General features: G+C 43.8%; 1 protein-coding gene across 1 annotated transcript in view; it reads right to left on the bottom strand.

The window, feature by feature from the left end:
- The window catches only part of MGAT4D (MGAT4 family member D), a 393,296-nt gene that overhangs the window by 58,141 nt on the left and 313,184 nt on the right, over positions 1–21,971 (bottom strand). The gene's annotated exons all lie outside the window — the stretch shown is intronic.

Below are 21,971 nucleotides of genomic sequence, written 5' to 3'. Positions count from 1 at the left end.
CCTGCAAACTTTAAGCCAAAGTAGTTTGTAGTAGAGGCATGTTCAGGGTGGAAAATGAAAACAGCACATGTATATGACAATTTTACAAGTACACATTCTATTTAACCTTTCCCTTTGCAGCTAGGGTAGTGGAGATTGAGGAATGTGCATGATGATCTTTTTGCGTTCCTAATAGGCAAGTCTATAAGGTCTGACATGTATGTCGGGGCTTCTCCGTAGACAATCTTGTGGACCAGGGTGCAAACTTTGACCGCAATTCGTTCTTTTAGTGGGAGCAAGTGTAGTTTTTCTCTTAGGGGTTTGGCGCTTTCGTATTTCGCTTTCCCATATATGAGTCTGGCTGCTGTGTTTTGAGCGGTTTGAAGCTTCTTGATAATTTGTTCTTTGCATCCGGCATAGATGGCATTGCAATAGTCTAGATGACTTAGCACCATTGATTGTACTAGGCTGCGGAATACTTCCCTTGGGAAGAAAGGTTTGATTCTTTTAAGTTTCCACATTGAGTAAAACATTTTCTTTGCTGTATTTTTCGCATGGTCTTCGAGTGTGAGATTTCGGTCAATTGTGACTCCCAGAATTTTCAAGCTGTCTGAGACAGGGAGTGTGTAGTTTGGGTGTTTATGGTATTGAGTTTGTTTGTGTGGTATTGTAATTACTTATATTCCGCCAGGCAAAAAAAAACAAAACAGCACAAAGGGCCTTTAAAAACAAAAGGGAACACAGTTCTTTCATTAAAATATCCTTTAACAATAGACTTTGATTGAAGAGGGTCTCTCTTCATTTTAATGAATGAACTGTGTTCCCTTTTGTTTTTAAAGGCCCTTTGTGCTGTTTTTTTTGCTTGGTCTTTTTCTGTACTTGGTTCCCTCTCATTATTTATTTTTATTTTTGTTACATTTGTACCCCGCGCTTTCCCACTCATGGCAGGCTCAATGCGGCAGGCAATGGAGGGTTAAGTGACTTGCCCAGAGTCACAAGGACCTGCCTGTGCTGGGAATCGAACTCAGTTCCTCAGTTCCCCAGGACCAAAGTCCACCACCCTAACCACTAGGCCACTCTTCTTTGTTGCATTATATTCCGCCAGGCCATAAGTTCTAAGCAAATTACAAAATGAAAAATAAAGAAAGGAGGAACAACTTCCTACAAATTAGTTAATAACGTTACAACATATACATGTAAAATACAGGTAAAACAAAACATATTTGGAGGAAAAAACTATTCTTTAGTAGCTTCAGCCTCAAAAAGCAAAAAAAAAAACCAATAGATATCCAAAGAATCCCTTCTAACCAGGTAGTCATTTAGCTTATCCCTTAGTCAAATCCTAGAGCCATGTTTTCAGATGTCACTGAAATGTTTCATAATTAGTTATTTCTGTCAAATACATAGGAAGGGAATTCCAAATTTCACCCCTTTGCCAATCTGTGCCCATTGTTCAGTGAATTTCAACCAACAAACATAATTAGAGGGTTTAACTAATCATAATTCTTGGGCAGAACAGAGATTTCTTTTGGGATATAAACAGTAACAAAAATGTTTTAAATAATTTGGACATAAACCATGTGGAGGAGCATTTTTAATAGGATGTCTAAATCCGATTTATGAAAAACATCCAAAAGTCCAGTAGCGAATATGACCACATTCAAATTTCAACTTTTTGTTTCAAAAATGACCATTTCCTAGATGTTTTTGGGCTCAGTGTGTCTATCTTTTAGAACCATTAAAAAAATAAATAAAATCCTGCACAAAAACAGAACTTGGGATGTATGGGGGGAGAAGGCAGCATTCTTAGTAGACTGGCCACAAAGACATTCTAGCAGCACAGTGGGGCACCCTAGGAAGCACTGCAATGGACTTCACATAAAAGGTCCTAGGTACACATTACTCTCTTATATTGTACGGTGACGCCTCCAAAACCCACCAAAAACCTACTGTACTCAACTATACACCACAACAATAGCCCTTTTGTCTGCAGGTGTCACTAATTTATTAGGCTTTATTAACCGCCTTTATGAAGAGAGTCACCCAAGGTGGTGTACAGCTCTTTCCATTAAAGCAATTAGAAGCATGCTGCTGACATCTTGACCACGTTTGGCAAATGTCGGCAGGATGAGCAATGGCTAACATTAGGTAACTTTTAAAGCTTTAACATTATAAAGTTAAATAATGGATAAGTATAAGGTCTTTAACTGGTTACCTTTTGATTTATAGGGGACTTCCTTGAAAAAGCAATTCAGCGAAACACGTGCCATGTCAGAGAAGAGTGCCCCTAAGCCAACTAGATCAAGTGTTATACTTTAAGATGAGTATTAAGTAACATGAATAATATAAGCCAATTAATTTAAGTTTATGACTATAAAAGGTTGGGAGGGGCCAGATTCATCTCAACCCTAGACCTGACCAAGGGATATTAGCAGATACCTCTTACCCCAACCGCCAAGGAGAAGACAGCCTTTTCAACACCCCCAAGGTTGTTCCAGTTCACAGTGCTTCCGTTTGGCCTTTATGGAGCTCTAACTACCTTCCAATGCCTTGTCAACTGCCTACTCTGACCCCATGGGGGCTATGCGGCCGCCTACTTAGATGACACTGTCATCTATAGCAAAGATTGGAAGTCCCATCTTATTCAAGTAGAAGAAGTACTGAATAGTTTACAGACCACTGGGCTCACAGCCAACCCCAAAAAGTGCTCCTTGGAGGGACAAGAAGTACAATATTTGCAATATTCGGTCGGAAGAGGAATGGTGAGACTCCAGACTCCAGATAAAGAAAGTGGAAGCAATCACCCAGAAGTCAACCCCTCAGACAAAGAGGCAGATATCAGCCTTCATCGGAATCGTGGTATATTAACGCCGGTTCATTCCTGGATTTGCTGAGAAAGCAGAAACGCTAACTCAACTCCTACAGAAAAACACTCCTACAGAAAAACATTCCTGAAAAGGATCAGGGAACTGGAGGCGGCCTTCCAGACTCTCAAGAGGGCTATTTGCTCAGAACCAGTGCTGGTTAGCCCTGACTCTACCAAACCCTTTATTGTCCAGACAGATGAGTTGGAGGTGGGGCTCCAAGCTGTTCTAACCCAGAAAGTGAATGGAGAAGACCACCCAGTGGCGTACATTAGCCAAAAGCTATTCCTACGAGAGAAAAACTATGCAGTGATTGAGAAGAAGGCTCTTGCAGTCAATGGGCCTTGGAAACCTTCTAGTATTATCTACTAGGCTGCAGATTCCTGCTGGTCATGGACTACCAACCACTGCAGTAAACGCCTCGGCACAGAGTCCAACGCTCGGGTACTGCACTGGTTTCTCAGCTTAGAAGCCTTCAATTTTCAGGTGAAGCATCAGGCGGGCCAAGCTCATGCTAACGCAGGCATTTTGTCATGATAGGTGGACTCTGATTGGCAGGTGCTGAACTGGGTATGGTTGAACTGAGGGGGAGGGTATATGAGGGAGTCTATACAATGCTGCCCCTCTCCCTTAAGAACAGTCCTCCTAATAGTTGGAACCACCTTAAGAGTGTTAGTCCCGCCCCAGGAGGAAATGAAAAGGGACGGAGTCCATTCCGGGGAGTATAAAGGACAGGGCCAAGCTAAGGTTAAGGAAGCCCAGGAAGGAAGGAGCAGACACCCAGCCTACTCTGGTGCCAATTAAAATTAACTGCTGTAATCTGGCTGAGGTAAGCTTTTTGCCATTACTAAAATAAACACTTCAAGTTTTGCTGTTTTGAGATCTGGCTGGAGCCAGACCTGTACTTTTTGAGGAGTAAAAACTGTGTTTGGGGAGTGGCAGCTCCCGCAGCCATAGCTGTACTTGGCCTGTTCCCAGAGGCCTGCATAAAACTTTATTTTCTGAATTACTCAAGTACTCACAATACAACTCGGGTCCTGTGAAGGAACAGTCCGAAAACTCTTGTAAATAAAACACTTATTTTTGCAGTCTACCCTGTGTCCAGCTCTCTTATTCCACCAGCCATGCCCAAACCCTGCTCAGGGGTCTTACGCTCCTCTAAATCATCAAAAGGAGGGGATTCCTGAAGCAGATGTTGAAGTCTCTTCCTGATAATAGCTTAAGTCCTCCAGGTTACAAGATTCTTTACCAGTCAAGGTGTGGGAAAAGAGGGGTATTGCTATCATTTATAGGGCCTTTTTTAAAGTTGCACTGAATTGCTGATGATAGCTTACTGGCTCCTCTTTGCTTAGTATTTTTCTATCATGCCTGTGGAAGGTTGTTTTAAAGAGTTTGTCTCTGATGTCTGTACTAGATTTTCTAATGTCCTGTTGATGGGTGTTATCAATCTGCATTTACAAAATACCAGTAATTTATGCACAAGGAACCTATTTGATTATCTGGCTTCTTGGCAGTTTGCCCATACTGCATCACCTTCTCATATTGGAGGTCACCTTTTGGACCTACTAATGTATGAGGGGAAAATGTTGGTATTTTCTATTTAGGTAACCCAGGTTGGTCACATGTACCCTGGTCTGACCATGCAAAACTTGAGTTTACTCTTTATTGGAGACAATCTGGCAAAGCTATACCACATAGAAACATTTCTCCTTTTTGTAAGTCCAGGAGCAAAATTGATATTGTTGCTTTCTGGGCCAGTGTATTTAATAGTCCACTGCTCCCCATTGCCAATGACTGCAGATTTTTCAGTTCAGTGGAATGAATTCTGTGAACACATTCTGGATTGTCTTAGCCCCCCCTTAAAATTAAGCCTCAACTCACTCACAAAGTGTCTCCCTGGTCTGACCAAACTCTTTCTCTCAAGAGACACTGTAGAAAGCTTGAAAGGTAGTAGGCCAAAAATAGGTCTGATATTAACAGACTGCTTTGGAGAACAGCTGTTAGGGATTACAAAGATAAAATTCGGGAGGCTAAGATGAGGTATTTCGCTGAACAGATTGGGACATTAAATTAAATATCTACAAAATCTGTCAGTTGGTGCACAAGAGTTTTTTCCACCAAAAGAGGTCATAGTTATCAATGTGATTACGCCTACAGCACAACAACTGACTTCCCACTTTAAGTTAAAAATAGCAACTATTAGGAGGGCAGTTCTCCCCCTGGCAACAATGCTGCTCTTCCAGTGTTGCTGGCTGATCACTGGGCTGGTATCCCTGGTGCCAGATTTTGGCCTTCTTTTCAGTTACCCTCTTCTGAAACTGTTAAATTCTTCCTTTCAAAGTATTCCTCATCCCATTGTATCCTTGATGCCTGTCCAAGTAACCTTCTGAAGAATGCCCCTAACTTATTCATTGAACTTCTCAGATAACATCTGGCTTCAGGCAGTGCTATAGTTTACAGCAGAACCCGAATCGGCAGAACCACTCCTAAACACCTATGAGAAATCAACTTGGAGTTTTTGGCTTCCGTGGAGGTTACATTGAATACTATCTGGAAGGTGCTTCGGGACCTAATGGTGGCAGTAAATAATTTTGTTTCAGATATAATTTTATTAGAGAGTTACATAGACAATTCAACTGAACCCTTTGAGAGTAAAAAATTGATATAACAAATGATTCTACATGAGCAAGAAGTGGTTATGATTTTGAAAATGATAATAGACCAGAAATTTTGAATAATGAATATTATTATAGATTAATATCGAGATTATTGTTTTTCCCAGAGTTCCGGGTATGACTCCTAAAGTTTTCCTCACAAATATTTCCTCAAATTATTACTTTAAAAGGAGTGAAGCCTGTGAAAACTGGGATTACTTTAATCAGTGGGATTTGAATTAGGGACGAAAGTATATGTATTGTTAAATAACATCTGGTTTTTAAAAGAGAAAGAATGTAATCAGATGTATTATTTCTAACTAATATTGGACAGTAAGTATGTTTTCAATGAAATGATTTGACTATACACCGTATTGGCCTTGAAGAATCAATGTGGAATAATGAATTAGACGAGTAATATCTGGGGATAATCAAGTTAATACCATGGGGTTTTTTTCTGTTTACTGTTTAATCGATCTCCTTATCTTGTTTCACTCTCCCTATTTAGTGGTCTAAGGAAGAGAATAGAATTACCTGACTGAAATAATTCCTACATATTACTTTCTCTGTATTTCCAGCAAGTTGTTTTAATCGCTTGTAAAAATTTAAATGGTTATAAATAAAAAAAAAATTTTTTAATGACTTGAATGTTGATAGTGTGAAAGTGCTCAAATGGTTGTAAATGTGTATGCTGCAAAATAAATGTGAACACAAAGTTGCAGTGAACAGAATGTGACCAACTACAGAAAAAGGTTCAACTACTTATAAGCATGCTGTAAGAATGGAAACCAGATTTTTAAAACAAAAGTGCTGGGCATACCTAACACATGTGGAGTAATGATAAGACATGGTTGTGTGATGAAATACTTTACTGAACGGGATTGCCTGGACAGAAACTTTGTGCTTTTACTATGCCAAAAACATGAATAACCTTAATAGTGAGACTGCTGTCAATGAAAACAACCAGAGCTTTTTCTATTCAGTAATTGCAGTACATGCTTTGAATCTGTGAATGTAATGTAGAAACCTATCCAGCTTATTTTCGAAAGAGAAAAACGCCTATAGTGCGACCTAAATCGAGAGATAGACGTTTGTCTCGCAAAGACGCCCAAATCGGTATAATCGAAAGCCGATTTTGGGCGTTTCCAACTCCACTCCGTCGCGGAAACGAATAAAGTTGACGGGGGCGTGTCGGAGGCGGAACTGGGGCGTGGTTATCAGCCGAGGAGAGATGGGCATCTTTAGCTGATAATCGAAAAAAAAAAAGGCGTTTTGACCGCGATTTTGGGTCACTTTTTTTTTGACCCTTTTTTTTTTCACGAACAAGTCCCAAAAAAGTGCTCCAACTGCCCAGATGACCACTGGAGGGAATCGGGGATGACCTCCCTGGACTCCCCCAGTGGTCACTAACCCCCTCCCACCAAAAAAACCCCACTTTAAAAACTTTTTTTCCAGCCTGTATGCCAGCCTCAAATGTCGTACCCACCTCCATGACAGCAGAATGTGTTCGATCCTCTCACAGCCTTTCCCTGGGTCAGATGTGGCTCTCGGGTGCAGTACAGGGTCACATCAGCATTGCACTGTGGTGGGTGTAGGGTATTGGGCTCCGTGATTTCATTAGCTTGTGTTACAGTCTTCATGATGTTGGTAGTTGGTAGGCTCTTCTCCCATGGTACTTTTCCCTCTGCCTATTGGGTCAGAGTGTACCCTGTTGTGTTTCCTGTTGTAGTCCATGCGGTAGTGGCCATTGTTGTAAGCCAGTTTTAGTTCCCTTTCTTGTGTTAGCCACGTTACAGAACTTAGTTCTTACCCTGAATGTGGCTGAAAGAGGGCACTGTACAGCATTCTGCCAGCTCTGACCTACTGCTAATCTCAGTACCAGGGAGACTCGTTGCCAGTGGGGCACAACCTCTGATCTGCAGTTAACTGTGAGTAAAGGCGGTTATTCCAATAAAGGACGTTTTTGGAGAGATTAGTCTTCAGGTGTCAACTGGTGTACCAATGTTATATAGCAGCAACCAGTCCTAGAGGCCTGCGTGTATGCAGGTCCCTGGAGCACTTTTAGTGGGTACCGCAGTGCACTTCAGCCAGGTGGACCCAGGCCCATCCCCCCCCCCCCCCCCCCCCCCACCTGCAACACTTGTGCTGGTAAATGGGAGGCCTCCAAAACCCACTGTACCCACATGTAGGTGCTCCCTTCACCCCTAAGAGCTATGGTAGTGTTGTACATTTGTGGGTTTTGGGGGAGGGGGGTTAGGAGCTCAGCACCCGTGGTAAGGGAGCTATGCATGTGGGAGCTTTTTCTGAAGTCCACCGCACTGACCTAGGGTGCCCAGTTGGTGTCCTGGCATATCAGGGGGGCGAGTGTACTACGAATCCTGGCCCCTCCCACGGCCAAATTGCTCAGATTAGGACGTTTTTGAGCTGGGCGTTTTTAGTTTCCACTATCGCTAAAAAAAAACCAAACGCCCAGCTCAAAAACGTCCATTTTTTCGAAAATACGGTTCGGCCCGCCCCTTCACGGACCCGTTCTCGGAGATAAACGCCCATGGAGATAGGCGTTTCCGTTTGATTATGCCCCTCTATGTGACCCCCTGATGAAGTTTTTTCCAAAACTTGGCCAGATTGAGTACATAAGTACATAAGTAGTGCCATACTGGGAAAGACCAAAGGTCCATCTAGCCCAGCATCCTGTCACCGACAGTGGCCAATCCAGGTCAAGGGCACCTGGCACGCTCCCCAAACGTAAAAACATTCCAGACAAGTTATACCTAAAAATGCGGAATTTTTCCAAGTCCATTTAATAGCGGTCTATGGACTTGTCCTTTAGGAATCTATCTAACCCCTTTTTAAACTCCATCAAGCTAACCGCCCGTACCACGTTCTCCGGCAACGAATTCCAGAGTCTAATTACACGTTGGGTGAAGAAAAATTTTCTCCGATTCGTTTTAAATTTACCACACTGTAGCTTCAACTCATGCCCTCTAGTCCTAGTATTTTTGGATAGCGTGAACAGTCGCTTCACATCCACCCGATCCATTCCACTCATTATTTTATACACTTCTATCATATCTCCCCTCAGCCGTCTCTTCTCCAAGCTAAAAAGCCCTAGCCTTCTCAGCCTCTCTTCATAGGAAAGTCGTCCCATCCCCACTATCATTTTCGTCGCCCTTCGCTGTACCTTTTCCAATTCTACTATATCTTTTTTGAGATACGGAGACCAGTACTGAACACAATACTCCAGGTGCGGTCGCACCATGGAGCGATACAACGGCATTATAACATCCGCACACCTGGACTCCATACCCTTCCTAATAACACCCAACATTCTATTCGCTTTCCTAGCCGCAGCAGCACACTGAGCAGAAGGTTTCAGCGTATCATCGACGACGACACCCAGATCCCTTTCTTGATCCGTAACTCCTAACGCGGAACCTTGCAAGACGTAGCTATAATTCGGGTTCCTCTTACCCACATGCATCACTTTGCACTTGTCAACATTGAACTTCATCTGCCACTTGCACGCCCAATCTCCCAGTCTCGCAAGGTCCTCCTGTAATCGTTCACATTCCTCCTGCGACTTGACGACCCTGAATAATTTTGTGTCATCGGCGAATTTAATTACCTCACTAGTTATTCCCATCTCTAGGTCATTTATAAATACATTAAAAAGCAACGGACCCAGCACAGAGTCCTGTTTTCATTAAAGTTGACATTTGGATATACTCTTGCTGTGTTAGTCCTTCCTTGCATCACTGCTGCTGTTTGGTTATCTGTTCTACAATGGTGACAAAACAAGGTACACAAGTCAGTTGATAGAAATACACTAATGAGTTCTAAGTCATCATCCTTGATCTCTAAGCAAGGCCTTACCTATTGGATGGTTCTTGAGGATTTGGTATGATTGTTGTATGGATGAACAATTTCACCACCACCATGCCCAACAGTGTGGGTCATCTAGAGATTATTCTTACAAGACTCAACAGCACAGCGAGGGTTTAAAGTACAGAACAAAGTCTAAATAGCAAGAAAAGCACCAAGAGCTTTCAAAATTGGGACACAGTTCCTTTAATTGTGTAGCTCAAACATCAATCTTCTATAAATGACCCAACACGGGCTGTGTTTCGGCGCACCGTGCCTGCGTCAGGAGTCTATCAAACATAAACAATACCAATTAAACATAGTAAATATATATATATATATATATGAGAAGAGTAGACATGCATATGTAATATGTGTTATTCTTTAAAAAATGCATAAGAGTGCCTTATGGTAAAGTGACCAAAGAAAAAAAGGTTTAAATATTGCTAATTTAGGTGCACTTGTCTTCCAAATAGTTTATAAACATTCATCAGGACTATAGGTGTCTTATTTGACTGAGGTTAATGCCGTGTTTAAATATTGTGAATTGAGTGTATTTTCCATATAAATAAATAATTAAGAAATGTGTAAAAGTGATGGGCACTGTGCAATTGATCAGAAAACTCACCAGCTGTGTTTTGACATCTAATTAGTGCAATGTGCGGTGACGGGACTTTCTCCTTTGAAGATAGAAAAATAAAGCATACTTAAGCAATTCTTTACTACGTGTGAAGTGAAGAATCATTTTGTAACAACTTAGTTCAAGAAAAGCTACCAAAAATGACTGTGTACTTGTGATGTATTATTGTCAGCATTAAAAGACCAAACGCACATGCTGAAATAAACCCTCTGTCTTGTGGTATACAAAAACTTGGCTTGTAAAAGCTGAATCAGAATTTAAAAGAAGGGGACAGATCTGAATGCTAATCCACATTGTGTCAATCACTTTTTATAAAAGACTTTGCTCAAGTAAGCTCTACTAAAAAGTCCACATTGTGTCAATCGATATTTAAAAAGAGACTCTGACAAATGGCATGAAATGGTTAACTGCAAACAAGAACTGATAAGATATGAATTACAGTATGCCACTTTGATACAATACTGTAGGGAGCAACGCATACCACATGGTTTGAGAATTCAGAAAGAACCTCAGATGTTCAGGGACAACAAAGCTTTTCTTGACAAATGGTGTGCTGTTTTGAATAAACATTCACTTGATCTAATGATCCTGTTAATAGAAACAACTAAAGAAAAAGTTGACGCTCTGAAAACAGAAATTAATGAAATAACTGACAGATTGTAAAAGGAGGATACAAACTATAAGACACATATGATCTCTCTTTAAAGATAGATAACCTAAGAAGAGAGATTAAGCGTAACAAATATGAGAAATTCAAACATGACAAAAACAACTATAAAAGAGGAAGCATTTATCCGTGGGCAAACCCCAAAACTGCAAAAAAAAACCCAAGTAGACGACAATTAAGTTACAGAGATGAATCAACATCCAACCGTATTAAAACACAGGTTGAAGAAAGGCTCTCCAAGGTAATCTCAAAAAGATCTCACAAGAGAATCAGAAATGACTCCGCAAATTATTCAAATCACCTTGTTTGACTCCTAGGCATGATTCCTCACTTATCAATAAAAGAACTGAAAACTATGTAAGCCGCATTGAGCCTGCATTGTGTGGGAAAGCGTGGGGTACAAAAGTAATAAATAAAAATGATCATTTTTAGACAGAACTTGGAATCTCAACAATCCAACCAGGACAAACAGAAGGAATTTTTATCCAACAGACCAATTCCGGAGAAGAGGAAGAGGCAGTGAGAGACGCAGACCGTGGAGAATGAACAATTTCCAGAGTTGGGAAAACAGATCACTGACATCCCGATAATCTATCAGACTACACTTTGACAGATGACCAGCTGAATGTTTTACACAAGGGCCTGAAATGTGTATCCACTGATCGCTATGACCCTTTACAGACCAGGACTGATCTTTTTCGGTTCAAAAGGAAATTGAAAATTATACATTTTTTCTCAAAACAGTCAACAAAATACGAAGATCGGAGTGTCATAAAAAATAAGTCATGCTGACATCCACCTGGGGCCACTGATCCACTTATCATGGCATTCTTCTTCAACAAGGCCTACAATGAAAACCAATAGCCTTACTAAGTACCTCACCAACCCACTCAATTATAAACGTGCAACTCTACAACTACCCTAATCTCCTTCTTCTTTCTTCCCTTCCCTATCACTACACATTGCTAACTGTATCTAACATCCGGAAATGAAAATGTTAACAAACCTATGTAAGCCAGATTGAGCCTGCAAATAGGTGGGGGAATGTGGGATACAAATGCAACAAATAAATAAATAATAAATAAATTCCAAAAATATGTGATAAGAGACTTGATTGAATTGAAGAAAAAGAAAAGGCTTTACCGCAATCTCTCAAAAATTGAAAAGAAAGCATTAACGACCCTCAGAAATAACAGCATCATCATAAAACCAGCAGACGAGGTGGTATTGTCATCCAAAATATGATTGATTATGTGAATGAGGTTCAGCGCCAATTATCAGACACTTCCTTCTATCAACTTTTAGAAAAGGATCCAACTGATGAATTAAACACTGAAGTTGATTTTTGGATCAATTTTGGATTTACATCTGGTTTTTTTTATAACATACAAGGAAAGGGATTTCCTAATGGTTGATTATCCTATTATGCCAACCATCTACATGTTGCCGAAGGTACATAATTCATTAACATCATCACCTGAAAACTCATTGCTGCAGTCATAGGATCACTTCTGGAGCCACTATGGTAAAATTATGTATAATCATACCTGATAATTTTCTTTCCATTAATCATAGCTGATCAATCCATAGACTGGTGGGTTGTGTCCATCTACCAGCAGGTGGAGATAGAGAGCAAACTTTTGCCTCCCTATATGTGGTCATGTGCTGCCGGAAACTCCTCAGTATGTCGATATCAAAGCTCCATCCGCAGGACTCAGCACTTAGAGAATTACACCCACGAAGGGACACTCTGCCCAGCTCACCACCGCCGAAACGGGGGAGGGGAATTAACCCAGCTCATCCCCACACAAGTGGGGGAGGGGAATCCGTCCAGCTCATCCCCGCGGAGCGGGGGAGGGACACCACACCCGCCGATGCGGGGGGATCTGGCTTATCCTGCAACCGCAACCGCGGGAGGAGCTGACTGACCCTAACACCGCCGAAGCGGGAGGGGTACAAAGCTGCCCTACAGCCGCACGAAGCGGGAGGGAGTGCCGGCAGAATTTATGTCTCAATCCAGCCCCGTAAAACGGAGGGGAGAGGAATGCAGCAGCTCACTGTAACACAAACTCGTCTTAACTCTTGAAGAATCCAAGTGAAAAAACTTGAACACGAAGTCTTTCTGAAGAAACTGAAGACTAAACTTGAACCTGAAATGCAACCAGAATAAAAACAGTACAGATATCTGGGAGGGGCTATGGATTGATCAGCTATGATTAATGGAAAGAAAATTATCAGGTATGATTATACATAATTTTACCTTCCATATCATCAAGCTGATCAATCCATAGACTGGTGGGATGTACCGAAGCAGTACTCACCCAGGGCGGGACATTGAAATCCCTGACCTCAACACTGAAGCTCCAAACCGGGCCTCCGCCCGTGCAGCCACAGTCAAACGGTAATGCTTGGAGAATGTATGAGCCGAAGCCCAAGTTGCCGCCTTGCATATCTCTTCCAAGGAGACGGATCCGGCCTCTGCCATCGAGGTCGCCTGAGCTCTCGTGGAGTGAGCCTTCAGCTGGATAGGCGGCACCTTCCCCGCGGCCACATAAGCCGCTGCAATGGCTTCCTTGACCCATCTTGCCACTGTAGGCTTAGCAGCCTGCAGACCCTTACGAGGACCTGCAAACAGGACAAACAGATGATCCGACTTCCGGAAATCATTGGTCACTTCCAAGTATCTGATGATGACTCGTCTCACGTCCAGATATTTAAGAGCAGAGTACTCCTCTGGGTAGTCCTCCCTACGAAAGGAAGGGAGACATAGCTGCTGATTCACATGGAAGCGAGAAACAATCTTGGGCAGGAAGGAAGGCACTGTGCGAATAGTCACTCCTGCCTCAGTGAACTGTAGAAAAGGCTCTCGACATGAGAGCGCCTGGAGCTCGGAAACTCTTCTGGCTGAAGTGATAGCCACCAAAAAGACTGCTTTCAACGTCAGGTCTTTCAGAGATGCCCTTGACAAGGGTTCAAACGGCGGCTTCTGCAATGCTCTTAGCACCAGGTTGAGATTCCACGCAGGCACCACTGAGTGCAGAGGAGGGCGCAGGTGATTAACTCCCTTGAGAAAGCGCACCACATCTGGCTGGGAAGCCAGGGAAGCACCCTTCAGGCGGCCCCTGAAACAAGCCAGAGCCGCTACCTGGACCTTAAGGGAACTGAGCGACAGGCCTTTGTCCAGACCTTCTTGCAGGAACGCCAACACTGAAGAAATTGGAGCAGTGAAGGGAGAAAGTGAGCCTGCTTCACACCACGCTGCAAAGATACGCCAAACCCTGGCGTAAGCAGTAGAAGTAGAGCGTTTCCTCGCTCTCAGCATAGTGGCGATGACCTTGTCTGAGAAGCCCTTCTTCCTCAGACGCTGCCGCTCAATAGCCAGGCCGTAAGACCAAAGGGGGAGGGATCCTCCATCACCACGGGACCCTGATGCAACAGGCCCTGCTCCACTGGCAGCCGCAGAGGATCGTCGACTGAGAGCCTGATCAAGTCCGCATACCAGGGACGTCTGGGCCAATCCGGACCCACCAGGATTATCCTGCCGGGGTGTCTTGCCACCCGGTCTAGGACCCTGCCCACCATGGGCCAGGGTGGGAACACATAGAGAAGCTCTTGTGTCGGCCATTGTTGGAGAAGAGCATCTACTCCCAGGGATCGAGGGTCCCGTCCTCTGCTGAAGAAGCGCGGCACTTGGCAATTGGCCGATGACGCCATCAGATCCAGGCTCGGCTGGCCCCAGCGCTTCGTGATGTCCAAGAACGCCTGAGCAGATAGCTGCCACTCTCCGGGCTCCAAGGTATGGCGACTGAGAAAGTCCGCCTTGACATTCATGACTCCGGCAATGTGGGCCGCTGACAGCTGTTCCAGATTCGCTTCCGCCCACTGGCATAGACTCATAGCCTCCTTGGCTAGAGGGGCGCTCTTGGTACCTCCCTGGCGGTTGACATAGGCCACAGCCGTGGCATTGTCCGACAGTACCCGTACAGGCTTCAGCACCAGTAACGGGATGAACTCCAAAAGCGCCAACCGAATGGCTCTGAGTTCCAGGAGGTTGATAGACCACTTCGCCTCTGCAGGAGACCAGAGCCCCTGCGCTGTCCTTCCTAAGCAGTGGGCTCCCCAGCCCGACAATGAGGCGTCCGTCGTGACGACAATCCACTCTGGGGTCACCAGAGGCATTCCCGCAGACAACTTGTCTGTCTGCATCCACCAGCTCAGCGCCTTGCGCACTGCTGGATCCAAGGGAAGACGCACCGCATAATCCTCCGACATCGGAGTCCAGCGCTGCAGCAGAGAGTGTTGTAGTGGTCTCATATGAGCCCTGGCCCAGGGCACTACTTCCATCGTGGCCGTCATAGAGCCCAACAGCTGCACATAGTCCCAAGCCCGAAGAGGAGAGGCTACTAGGAACTGTTCCACCTGAGCCTGAAGCTTGACAATCCGATTGTCTGGCAGGAACACTCTGCCCACTTGGGTGTCGAAACGAACTCCCAGATACTCCAGGGACTGAGTCGGGCGCAGCTGGCTCTTCTCCCAGTTGATGATCCATCCCAGGGAGCTCAAAAGAGCAACTACCCGGTCCACAGCTTTGCCGCACTCTGCATAAGAGGGGGCTCGGATCAACCAGTCGTCCAGATAAGGATGGACTTGTACTCCTTCCTTTCGCAGGAAGGCCGCTATGACCACCATTACTTTGGAAAAGGTCCGCGGAGCAGTAGCCAACCCGAACGGGAGGGCTCTGAACTGGAAGTGTCGTCCCAGGACTGCAAAACGCAGAAAGCGTTGATGAGGAGGCCAGATGGGAATATGCAGGTACGCTTCCTTGATGTCCAAGGATGCCAGGTACTCCCCTGCCTTCACTGCCGCTATAACAGAGCGGAGAGTCTCCATGCGAAAGTGCCGCACTTTCAAGGCCCGATTGACCCCTTTGAGGTCGAGGATAGGCCGGACAGAACCTCCTTTCTTTGGTACCACAAAGTAAATGGAGTAACGCCCCATGCCAAGCTGACTTTCTGGCACCGGAACGACCGCACCCAGGCGGATCAGATTGTCCAAAGTCTGTTGCACTGCCACAGCTTTGACCGGAGACTTGCAGGGAGAGAGTACAAACCCGTCTCTTAAGGGTCGGCAGAACTCTAGCTTGTAGCCGTCTCTGATGACTTCCAGCACCCAAGCGTCTGAAGTTATTGTGGTCCACTCGCCCAGAAACGAGGACAGCCGTCCTCCAATCTGCACTGGGGCGTGGACCAATACCCCGTCATTGGGTACGAGACCCTGCGGGAGGACCGGAGGGAGCACCTCCGGGACGGCGGTCTCTGCGAAAGGAATGCTGCTTGGGGGAGAAATTCCTCTTAAAGGAAGAGGGGGCAGAAGAACCCGACCTGCCCGGGCGGTACCGACGGGCTTCCTGAAACCGTCCTCTGGAGGTACCGGGACGAGCACTAGCCCGAGCCCTGACCTCCGGTAACTTCTTGCCCTTAGACGTGCCGAGATCGGTCACGATTTTGTCCAGCTCGACCCCAAAGAGCAGCTTGCCTTTAAAAGGCAATTTAGCCAGGCGGGATTTAGAGGCGTGGTCAGCAGACCAATGTTTCAGCCAAAGCCACCGCCGCGCAGAGACTGTCTGAGCCATGCCTTTAGCTGAGGCTCTCAAGACATCATACAGCAAGTCTGCCAAATAGGCTAAGCCCGATTCCAGGGCTGGCCACTCAGCCCTCAAGGAATGGTCCGAGGGGAAGCCCGCTGCACCATAGTCAGGCACGCCCTGGCCACGTAGGAGCCGCAAACTGAGGCCTGCAAACTTAAAGCAGCCGCCTCAAAGGACGACCTTAAGGCCGCCTCCAATCTCCTGTCTTGGGCGTCCTTCAATGCCGTGCCACCTTCCACCGGCAAAGCCGTTTTCTTAGTCACCGCCGTGATTAAAGAATCCACGGTAGGCCACAGATAGGCCTCACGTTCACTCACAGCCAAAGGATAGAGGCGGGACATAGCCCTAGCCACTTTAAGGCTCGCTTCTGGGACATCCCATTGAACCGAAATTAAGGTGTGCATGGCATCATGCACGTGGAAGGTTCTAGGCGGGCGCTTCGTCCCCAGCATAATGGCAGAGCCAACAGGGGCTGAGGGAGAGACGTCCTCCGGAGAGGATATCTTCAAAGTGTCCATGGCCTGTAACAACAGGTTGGGCAAATCCTCTGGGCGAAAAAGCCGCGCTGCAGAGGGGTCATCCGCTCCATCCGAGCGGGGATCCGTCTCCTCCAAGGAATCCACAAAGGACCGTTGGGAGACCTCAGACACGCTGCCCTCATCTACATCGGAGGAGACAAATTCCTCCAAGGCCTGAGAATCAACCCGAGGGCGTTTACCTCTGGGAACCTCAACCTCTTACCAGACGAGGGAGCGGGGGCAGGAAGGCCTGATGCAACAGCAAAACGAACTCGGGGGAGAAACCCCCCAGACTGTGCACTTCCGCAGCCTGGGCAACAGCCCTAGGCGCGCTCTCAACCGGCGCTCGCAACAGCGGGGGAGAGACATGCTGCGCATCCAAAATGGCGTCCGGCGCGAAACTCCGCGAGGGAGCCGCGCGGGAAGAACGGCTCTTAATTTTAGCCGCTTCTGTGCCGTTGCCCAAATTAAGGGCGTTCATGGCATTAATGTCTCCAACCTCAAGGGCGGCCCAAGAAGTAGCCGGCCGAGCCGCGTGGCCGGCCAAGATGGCGGAGGCGAGGAGCGGGGGATGGGCGTTTATGGCGGGAAAAACCGCCACGCCGGAGGAAGGACCGGGACATTCATCGGTCACGAAACTGTCACCCAACAAGGGCGAATCAGGCTTTAAGACCCCCGCATCCCCTCTAGGAGCGCTCAAGCGACCCGGGGAGCGACCCTTTGCGCCCTCGCCCTCCGACGCCATGTGCCACGAGGAGAAGAATCGGGGAACCCCCGCCCGCTATAAAAAGGTAAAATTACCTGCTGTCCGCTCCGAGTTGTAACGACCTGGTGTCTCAGTGAGTAGCTGCAATAGACGCTTAAATAAACGTCGAAATAAACGCCTTTAAGGCCGTTCAAAATTTTTTTTTTTTTTTTTTTTTTTTTTTTAACGGAGCCAGCGGGAGGGGGGAGAAAAGGAGGGACCTGGCACCACCAGGTTTGCACTTGCTCAAAAGAGCCCTCAACCCCAGGCACTCAACAAAACCTAAAAATTAGGCTTGGAGGCCTAGCCAGAGCTGCTGCTGTGTGTGACCACCACCTGCTGAGATAGAGAACATACAGGAGTTTCCGGCAGCACATGACCACATATAGGGAGGCAAAAGTTTGCTCTCTATCTCCACCTGCTGGTAGATGGACACAACCCACCAGTCTATGGATTGATCAGCTTGATGATATGGAACTAAATTTGTGGATGTCTTTTTAAGACCTTTTGTCCCAAAGGTGAAGTCATATGTACGTGATGCCTCCCATGTGATTCAACTTCTACATGATTTTGATGGAGAAAATGAAAACATCATCTTGGTGACATTTGATAATGAAGGTTTATACACCAACATTCCTCAAGACAAAGTACTTACTATACATACCAACATTCTGAATGACAGAACAGAACTGAGAGTACCCACTTTTTTAATCATCCAGTTAGTAATGCTGGCATTAAAGGAGAATTTCTTCTGTTTTCAGGAAAAATATTATAAACAAATAAAAAAGACTGCCATGGGAGTGACCATGGCTCCCGTCATTGCAATTCTTTATGTTGTAGATTTCAAAAAAGAATTTTTAGAATTACATCCCTTCAGGGACGAAGTGAGGCTATGGAAATGCTATATCGATGATACCTTAATGTTCTGGAGAGTAAGTGTTGAGAAATTACACAACTTCCACGTTTGGCTCAATACATTGGATCCAAATTTCAGATTCACTATGCAATAACATCAGAAATATATTCCATTTATATATTCTATTTATAAAAAACCGACAAGAATCATTTTCTACAATTCAACAGTTTCCACAATAGAGGTCTCAAGGAAAACCTCCCCTATTCTCAATTATTTCGCTTAAGGTGATTTTGCAATAAAAGTTTGAAGATTTCAAATCACAATCCAAGCTATTGACCAAAACGTTTCAAGATCGAGGCTATCCTTTGAGCTGTACCAAGAAGGGTTTCTTTAAAGCAAGGGCAGTAGATAGAGAAGACTTACTTCAACCACGTGTTGACAAGGATCCACCTATCATATAAAGCTTGAGATTCTCGAATTTTTCCGGCGACATTAAGAAGATATTAAATAAAAATTGGCATATTCTTGAAGGCCACCGATGTTTTCATAATAAGAAAGTGACTGTGGTTTTTACCCATGGAAGAAATATTAAAGAAATCATTGCTCCATCAACATTACCAGATCCAATGGTTCAGATGAACTTAGAGATGGTCCATCACCCATGCGGTGGCTGTTCAGTTTGTTCTTCATCACTGGACATCATGGAATTTCAACATTAACGTACTGGCAAGATTTATTTGTTAAAGAAACATACGGCCCGCAATACAAAACAAGTTGTTTACATCATCATTTCTTAATGCTCACTACTTTAAAAGGGCAAGACTATAAGGAAAATTAAAACACGTATGATAGAACATAGAAGCAAATACAAAGAAGTAATTTCACTGCCCCACTTGTTCAACAGAGTATGGACAACTCACACTCTTTTTCCAATCTCAGATTTTTTATTTACCAAGTTGTCAATACTCCCTGGCATGGAGATGTTGAATCATTACTGTTACAGAAAGAACAGAGATCCATTTTTGAGATGGATACTGTTTTTCCTGCAGGTCTCAACAACGAAATAGATTTTATCTGTCTTAAAATCTATTTCGTTGTTGAGACCTGCAGGAAAAACAGTGTCTTCTATTCAACTCATGGCTAACTAGAATTAAGTTGTAACCCCATTTTTATAATTGAGTACAGTTATGACAGCTGTGCTCATAAGATGCCCGACAAATATTAAGTGATTTAGTTTATCAATGTATAACCCATTTTTCATCTTTAATAGTGTATCCGTTTTTCAATTTTAGTTCTGACAAACATGTATGTTTTAGTTTTTACTCCATTTGTGTAGTGGCATATTTTATGTTTTATGCACGTGTTCATCAACACAGATATGTTTCCAAGTATGTGCTTGTAAATATAAATTTGGATAAAGCAAAAATAGGCTCAGCTCAGCACTATGTTTCAACAATACTACACACAGCCATGCATATTTTAGTAGGTGTACATTTCTTCTTACATCACGAATTGTCTAAACATCTAATTACCTCAGTTTATTAATTGTCCAAACATCTAATTATCTCATTTTATTGAGTATTTTGATATCTAGATCGCATAGTTTAGAATTTTGATCGTATTTAGGACAGTAGTAGTACCATATGTTTTGTGCTACTAAATGGTAAGTAAAATGACACTGGCTATGCTTCAAATTCATCAGTCATGGATTATGCTTAGAACTCTTCAATAATTCACTTGTCCCATAATGCATGTATAGTAAATGCTATTTGTACATAAATGATAATTCAATTTACACAAATGCAGGAGCATAAGTTATCACTATTGTTGGTAAAAGCTTCAACACGCATATTGAGTTAAGCAGCATCACCAATGATTCACTTTATAATTACATGACAAATGGATCTTCCCTAATCATGGACATATTTTGTAAGTCACCGCATAAAGATTCATTTATCTCTTTCTTGAACTCACATACACAGAGGTAATAACGTCATCAAGATTTCCTATACTTATAGTGGTTTAGGCAAGGTAATCACTGTTTGTTTCACTGACTTTATCACAACGGGACTGTCTGTGCTCCAAATATTATGCAAGGGTAAGTTTAATTATTATTATTTCAATTTCTTGCTGCAAGCACTCATTATTATATGTGATCCTTTTTCCATCTATGACGGAGGTTGCACATAAAAGTATGTTAAATCATTTATTTTATCCAAAAATGTAAGGATCGTTCTCAATATTCATGTTTTTTTAAATGGCGTATTGCATTATTTACAGATTGTCATTATGACAGCAGTGTCTGTAAGTGGTTTAATTTGGTGGTCCTTTGTAAGCGAGCCATAAGTTAGATTTTATAAGGCTGCCTAATTTTACCAATACAACAAAGAGCAGCAGTTAACTTTGGCGTCTTTTTTTTTTAAACAGTGACTCACACAATATGGACTGTATCGCTTTTTAAGGAAGACTTTTTTTTTTTAGTAGAGCTCATTTTGGCGGCGTTTTTCAAAATAGCGATTGGCACAATGTGGACTAGCATTTAGATCTACCCCCTTCTTTCAAACAATGACTGACAATGTGCACTGAATCACTTTTAAGTTGGGTACTTTTTAGTAGCGATCTTTTTAAATAGTGATTGACACAATGTGGACTTTTTACATAGTAGATGACGGCAGAAAAAGACCTGCACGGTCCATCCAGTCGTAGACTTTTAGTAGACTTTCTAGTACAGCTTACTTCGGCAGAGTCTTTTATAAGAAGTGATTGACACAATGTGGACTAGAATTCAGATCTATCTCCTTCCTTTAAATTCTGATTCAGCCAAGTTTTGTATACCACAAGACAAAGAGAGGGTTTATTTAAGCATGTATGTTTGGTCTTTTTATGCTGACAATAATATACCACAAGTACACAGTCATTTTTGGCGGCTTTTCCTGAACTAAGTTGTTACAAAATAATTCTTCACTTCACACGTGGTTAAGAATTGCTTAAGCATGCTTTATTTTTCTATCTTCAAAGGAGAAAGTCCCATCACCGCACATTACACTAAAATTGGTTGTCATAATACAGCTGGTGAGTTTTCTGATCAATTACACAATGCCCATCACTTTTACACATTTCTGAATGATTCATTCACATGGTTTATAAGGAAAATGCACTCAATTCATAATATTTAAACACGGCATTAACCTCTGTCAAATAAGACATCTACAGTGCTGATGCTTGGAATGCCCTCCCGCGGGAGGTGGTGGGAATGAAAACAGTAACAGAATTCAAACACGCGTGGGATAAACATAAAGGAATCCTGTTCAGAAGGAATGAATCCTAAGGAGCTTAGCCAAGATTGGGTGGCAGAGCTGGTGGCGGGAAGTGAGGATAGTGCTGGGCAGACTTATATGGTCTGTGCCAGAGCCGGTGGTGGGAGGCGGGGATAGTGCTGGGCAGACTTATACGGTCTGTGCCCTAAAAAGGACAGGTACAAATCAAGGTAAGGTATACACAAAAAGTAGAACATATGAGTTTATCTTGTAGGGCAGACTG

This window comes from Microcaecilia unicolor, chromosome 2, assembly GCF_901765095.1.
Source record: "Microcaecilia unicolor chromosome 2, aMicUni1.1, whole genome shotgun sequence".
Lineage (NCBI taxonomy): Eukaryota > Metazoa > Chordata > Amphibia > Gymnophiona > Siphonopidae > Microcaecilia > Microcaecilia unicolor.
Note: the sequence above shows the minus strand (reverse complement) of the source record. Positions and strands in the feature narration are given on the sequence as shown.